Source organism: Mastomys coucha, unplaced genomic scaffold (assembly GCF_008632895.1).
Source record: "Mastomys coucha isolate ucsf_1 unplaced genomic scaffold, UCSF_Mcou_1 pScaffold5, whole genome shotgun sequence".
Classification (NCBI taxonomy): Eukaryota; Metazoa; Chordata; class Mammalia; order Rodentia; family Muridae; genus Mastomys; species Mastomys coucha.
Genome location: NW_022196911.1, coordinates 78,967,886 through 78,974,267, shown reverse-complemented (window position 1 = coordinate 78,974,267; position 6,382 = coordinate 78,967,886). Strand labels below are relative to the sequence as shown.

General features: G+C 45.9%; 1 non-coding gene across 1 annotated transcript; it reads right to left on the bottom strand.

Annotated features, from left to right (window-relative positions):
- Positions 1-665: 665 nt before the first annotated feature.
- On the bottom strand, positions 666-856 carry LOC116079498. The gene has a single exon (XR_004114037.1). It is a non-coding gene; the product is annotated as a U2 spliceosomal RNA (small nuclear RNA).
- Between the last annotated feature and the right edge of the window lie 5,526 nt (positions 857-6,382).

The following is a 6,382-nucleotide window of genomic DNA, read 5'->3' as shown; positions in this document are numbered from 1 at the left end:
CCTGCTCCCTCTTGTTATGTAACTGCCAGGGGCTGGGATTGCATGCTTGTACCATCATCCTGACATAGTTTTTAATGCTGTTGTTTATTTAAAAATAAGGGGGGAGAGCTGGTATCAGCATTTGATTATAAAATTGTGAGCTTGTGGGGTAGAGCTATTAATCGCTCTAATCCAGAGCCTCAAAGAAGTGACTTGGACAGTTGTGGGTAGAAGCATGAATCACTTAATCTTGATTCACAAGTACAGTTTGCACAAGTACAGTTTCAGAGACAAGCTGACACTGTTCACGAATGGAACCTTAAAAGTTATTTAAAAATAAAAACTTAGCAAAAAAAAAAGTGATATGTTTTAGCCAAACATAGTGTTACATACTTTTAATTCCAGCCTCTTGTATGCTATAGAACTCTATCATTGAACTATAGTCTCTGACTGGTCGATCTTTAACTGACCTTGCACTACAAGGTGTAAATAAGCAACAAAAATGTTGCGATCAAGATCATAAACATCACAAAACAAGGGAAGGCTTCTTAGAAAAAAGCTCAACTCATTCTGGAGCTTCACACTAGCAAGCAAAACATCGCACTAACAGACAGAAATAAAAGCTAAAGTGAGAGAAAGACCAAAAGTAAAAGTCTTACTTTTTTCACCAGCACTAGAAACCCCCGAGGGGGTGCACCGTTCCTGGAGATACTGCAATACCAGGTCGATGCGTGGAGTGGACGGAGCAAGCTCCTATTCCAGCCCCTAGTCCCAAAAATCCATTTAATATATTGTCCTCGGATAGAGGACGTATCAGATATTAAACTGATAAGAACAGATACTACACTTGATCTTAGCCAAAAGGCCGAGAAGCGATAACATGAGAGGCGGCCTCGGGCACATCACTAACTCACGCACACACTTTTTACTTCACGGTCACAAACCCTCACGCGCCGATCAACTCGTACGGGACACCAACTCTCAGTTTACATTATGTTTACAACCTTTACGCCATGAAAATCCTGTGAAATCAAGAATGAGAAGAGAAGTTTTCGTTGCTCTTTTCTCTCCCAGAATTCGAGGCGACAGGGCCATGTGTTCATTTGCATGCCCCACCCAGCGCGCCGTCATCTTTTCGCCTCGTGCTGCAGAAAATCATCTCTGGGCTGCTGAACAGACACACTGAGGACGCCGATGCTTCCGGGTTCTTCTTCGCAATTTTTCAGACATAGAGTTGACCACAAGAGGTTCTCCACTCCGGACTCCTCCTGTTATCTAGTTCATTTTGCATCGCGTCTTGCCTTAAATGGGACGCGTGACTGAGGGGAGGGGTCCGGTGCTCTTCCTGAGGGTGACCTCTGGGAAGACAAATTCTGATCCGCTCAAGGGTAGGACAGAGCCTTGGGAGATGGACTCTCCGAATTTCAGCTCCTTTTCTGTAACTCTTGCTCTGGGGTTTTGCCCTTTATTCCTTACCCCCTCGTTCATTCCTTTCCGTAGTCATCTTGCCTATGAAGCCCAGACTGACCTGGAATCTTCGGTGATCCTCTCAGTCTAGCTCAACAGCCGGTTTCCACTCTTACATATTTTGAGATACAGTCTTTTTGTACCCCAGCTATCCCAGAACTTGCTATGTCAACCAGGCTGGCTTCAAACATAGAGATCCTCCTGGTCCAGCCATCACCTAATACAGTTCCTTTCTTTTTTAAAAAGACTGAAACTGACTTTTGGTTGGCCTTTATGGGGAGGATCTTTAATCAACTCCACAGACTGGTCCATGGAGGGGGAGGGGGTAGTCAGCATTTCAGGGTAGCCCTGGCTCCTCGGTGAAAGTACAGTGGGGGTTGCAGGAAGGATGTGGTAAAGTTCACATACATTCAAGGACATTGCTCAGGCCTCATTGTTATTTTCTGTTTTTCTTTTCTCTTGCTCTCAGGGAACCCCTAGTGTGACAAAACCCCAGACTTTAGTAGGTCTCCTGTCTTAGTTATGTTTTTATTGCTGTGAAGAGACACCATAACCAAGGCAACTCTTATAAAAAGCATTTATTGGAGACTGGCATGTAGTTTCGGAGGTTTAGCCCATTATCATCATGGTGGGAAGCATGGAAGTCTACAGGCAGACATGGTGCTGGAAGAGCTAAGATTCCTACAACTTGATCCAAAGCTAGCCATAAGGAAGCTGTGTGTGCCACACTGGGTGTAGCTTGAACATAGGAAAGTTCAAAGCCTGCCCCCACAGTGACACACTTCCTCCAACAAAGCCATACCTGCTCCAACAAGGCCACATCTCCTAATAGTGCCAAGTATTCAAACCCATGACTCTCTGGGGGTCATTCCTATTCAAACCACCACACCCTTAGCAGACTTTAGCACAACTGACTCCATGATGGAAGTACCGGTCAGGCTGTAAAGCTCAGCATGGAGGCAGCACCAACTGCCAAAATGAAAAGAAGAGCCTAATCTATCAAGGTCCATATTGTTCTGGGAGAGTCTAAGAACATACTAACCTTGCTTTATAGCTTCTGTAGTTCTGCTTCTGGTTAACTGTCCTGGTTAACTGAAATGTGTCAACCCAGCATTTGGTTTTTGTGCTTAAAAGATCACCCTGAAGAAGACTTGTTGTCACACTGGGATCCTGAACATCTAGTGTAGTCACTGGTCCACTAACAAAGACTCTCTGGTGGCTTACAGCCATGTCTGAGCAGTCTTCTTTGGTGACTCCCCCACAACATTAGTATGTTATTCCCCTCACACCGGTCAGTTTCTTCCATATAAATAGGCCCCCTTCTGATTTCAGTGGGAAGGATTTCTCTTGGAATTTCAGGCAACATCATTAGTCCTGGTTTTACTCAGTTACTGATGGCCAGTGGATAACATCAAGAGTCCATGTCTCTGGGCTGGAGAGATGGCTAAGCGGTTTAAGTGCACTGACTGCTCTTCTAGAGGTCCTGAGTTCAATCCCCAGCAACCACATGATGGCTCACCGCCATCGGTAATGGGGGATCTGATGTCCTCTTTTGGTGTGTCTGAAGAGAGCAATTGTGTACTCACATACATGAAATAAATAAATCATTTTTTGGGTGGGGGCGTGGTTTGAGACAGGGTTTCTCTGTGTAGCCCTGGCTGTCCTGGAACTCACTCTGTAGACCAGGCTGGCCTCCAACTCAGAAATCCGCCTGCCTCTGCCTCCCAAGTGCTGGGGTTAAAGGCGTGTGCCACCACTGCCTGGCAATAAATAAATCTTATATAAAAAAAAGAGTTCATGTCTCTCTTGTCTTCTCTGTCCTTAGAAGATTCCACATAGCAAACATGTGAGTTCCTCTCAAAAGCCCTGTGTGTTAGCCGGGTGGTGGTGGTACATGCCTTTAATCCCAGCACTTGGGAGGCAGACGCAGGCGGATTTCTGAGTTCGAGGCCAGCCTGATCTACAAGGTGAGTTCCAGGACAGCCAGGGCTCTACAGAGAAACCCTGTCTCAGAAAAAAAAAAAAAAAAAAGCCCTGTGTGTGATCTTCAGTTTGCTGACACAGTGGCCGGTCTCTAGAAGACACAGTATAGAAGACACAGTTGTGTGGGCCTGCAGCTTTGGAGGTCCCTTTCTGAGTTCAATGGATCCTGGTCCCTTGGAGGCAGTACATGGGGGCAGTGAACCTGTGGAAGAACAAGGCTCTCCATCTCATGGCCAAAGGTGAAGAGATGAAGGGGCCAAAGCTGCCTAATTCCCTCAATTCCCTTCAAGAATCTTCTGAGACTACAAAATAAGCCCACATTGTGCTCTGTTTACAGTATTATGGCCTTTTTTTTTTTTTTTTTGAGAGTCTCCACAAGGGACACACCCTCAAGAACCCACCACTTCCAATTAGCATCACTTGGAGGGACAGACCTTTATAACATGGACGTCTTAGTGATACTCAAGGTCCAAACTGTAGCAATCTCCTCTAGTTCCCAAAAGTTCACGTCTGCCTCACAAATGAAAGCACCACTTTGGTGCTTTAACTCTTAGTGGTTTAACTCACCACTAAGAGCCTTGACGTCTCAACTTCCTCTGCCGCCTACCTGTGACACACCTGTGACATCTCTCACGCTGGAGGGTTCACTCTGACCACCTTAGCTTGTCTTATAGTTTGGGAGTCTTAACGGGGTTCCTTTTCTCTGTCAGCTAAAGCATTAAAGACAGGAAAAACTGAAGCGCAACAGGGAGGGTGGGAGGCATGAAATCTTAGCTGCAGCTGTCAGCAGTGGCAGAATGAAAGCCTGTCAAAGGCTTTTCTTAGGGGTGAAGAAAGACACAGAGCAAGGCAGACTGAAAACCAAAAACCCTTAGCAAAGCAGAGAAGCACTCGGGAAGCAGAAGCCCTCTCTCTCTCTGACGTCTGAGGGCTCTTAAGGGTCTCCCACCCCCAACTTAGGATCCTTCAGTTTGAGCAATTCCTGGAAGGCTGATAGGTCCACAAATTGGAGGTAAACACATGCTGGTCTGGCCTTGAACTGGGACTGATCCACAGATGGTAGGAGGGCACTGGAGCAAAAGCCCACTAGGCTTTTGTTTGAGACAACCAACCTTTTGTGTCAGGACAGAAGGGTGACCATCTTGTCATTTTACAGTCTTTATGAGCTAGTCATGGCCTCTCTCTACCTGTACCTTTCACATGTGTAAGAAAAGCCCTTCAAACTCCATCTTCTCTCATGAGCTCTGTGGTTGTTTGACTATGCTTGGCCCAGGGAGTGGCATTTGCAGGCATGGTCTTGTTGGAGGAAGTGTGTCACTGTGGGAGTGGGCTTTAAGACCCTCCTCCTAACCATGTGGGATCCAGTCTTCTGTCTGCCTTCAGATGAAGATGTAGAACTCTCAGCTCTTTCTGCACCATGCCTGCCTGGGTGCTGTCATACTCCCACCCTCATAATAATGGACTGAACCTCTGAATCTGTAATCCAGCCCCGAATTGAATGTTGTCCTTATAAGAGTTGCCTTGGGGGCTAGTGAGATGGCTTAGTGGGTAAGAGCACTGACTGCTCTTCCAAAGGTCCTGAGTTCAAATCCCAGCAACCACTTGGTGGCTAACAACCACTTGTAATGAGATCTGACGCCCTCTTCTGGTGTGTCTGAAGACAGCTACAGTGTACTTATGTATAATAATAAATACATCTTTGGGCCGGAGTGAGCAGGGACTGAGTGAGTGGAGTTAACAGGAGTGAGCAGAGGTCCTAAAACTTCAATTTCCAGCAACCACGTGAAGGCTCACAACCATCTGTTCAGCTACAGTGTACTCATATACATAAAACAAATAAATAAATCTTCAAAAAAAAAAAAAAGAGTTGCTTTGGTCATGGTGTCTGTTTACAACAGTAAAACCAAGACATGCTCCATTTCAGACTCCAACCATTTCCTTCCTGGATTCCTTGCTTCAGTTGTTTACTCTTTTTTTTTTTTTCTCCCTTCCCCATTTACTTCTCTCCCTTAAACCACTATGGTGTTTTGAATAGAAATCACCACCATAGATTCATGTGTTTGAATGTTTGGCCCATAAAGAGTGATACTATTAGGTGTGACCTTGTTGGAGTAGGTGTGGCCTTTTTGGATGAAGGATTTCATTGTGGGGGCAAGCTTTGAAGTCTCCTATGCTTAAGCTATACCCAGTGTGGCACACAGTCTCTTCCTTGCTGCTGAGGATCCAGGTGTAGAATTCTCAGCTTCTCCAGCGCCATGTCTGCCTGTCTGAGGCCATGCTCCCTGCTATGATGATAATGCACTAAACCTCAGAACTGTAAACCATCCACAGTAAAATTTTTTCCTTTATAAGAGTTGCCACGGTCATGGTATCTCTTCACAGCAGTGAAACCCTAACTACTACAACCGCCTTCCCTTTCGACCACAATGATTAGGAAATATACAGCCCTAGAGTTTCCAATGGGAAAATATCATTCAGGTGTGTCAGGCTTTGCAAAAGGAAAGCCTGAGATGAAGTCAGACTACGTAGATCCCTAGGACTGGAGCTCATCAGGCCTTCAGGCAAGGTGGCAGCTACCTTTACCCTGTGAGCCATCTCACTGTCCCTCACACATAATTCAACTAAGGATTTCCAATTTGCCTGAAAACCTGGCCCTCCAGCCAAGCATGTCATCACCACTACCTCCGTGTCTTTTTCCTCTTCCACTTCTTTCCCCCACACAATTACAGCCATCTTTTACTTGGGTCCCTGATTCCTATTTTCCTACGTTAATCCAGCTCCTGACCTGTCACCCTAAGAAGCTGCCATTAAGCAGTCAGCTGCTGCCTTTGTGAAACTCTCTGCCAGTGATCCTCCCGTGAGTTCCCGCTACCTTGAGAGTACAACTGACCTGGCCTGCAGGTCAAGTTATTCAGGGGAACGAGGAGGGTCACAACCTGTGAATAAAGAATGG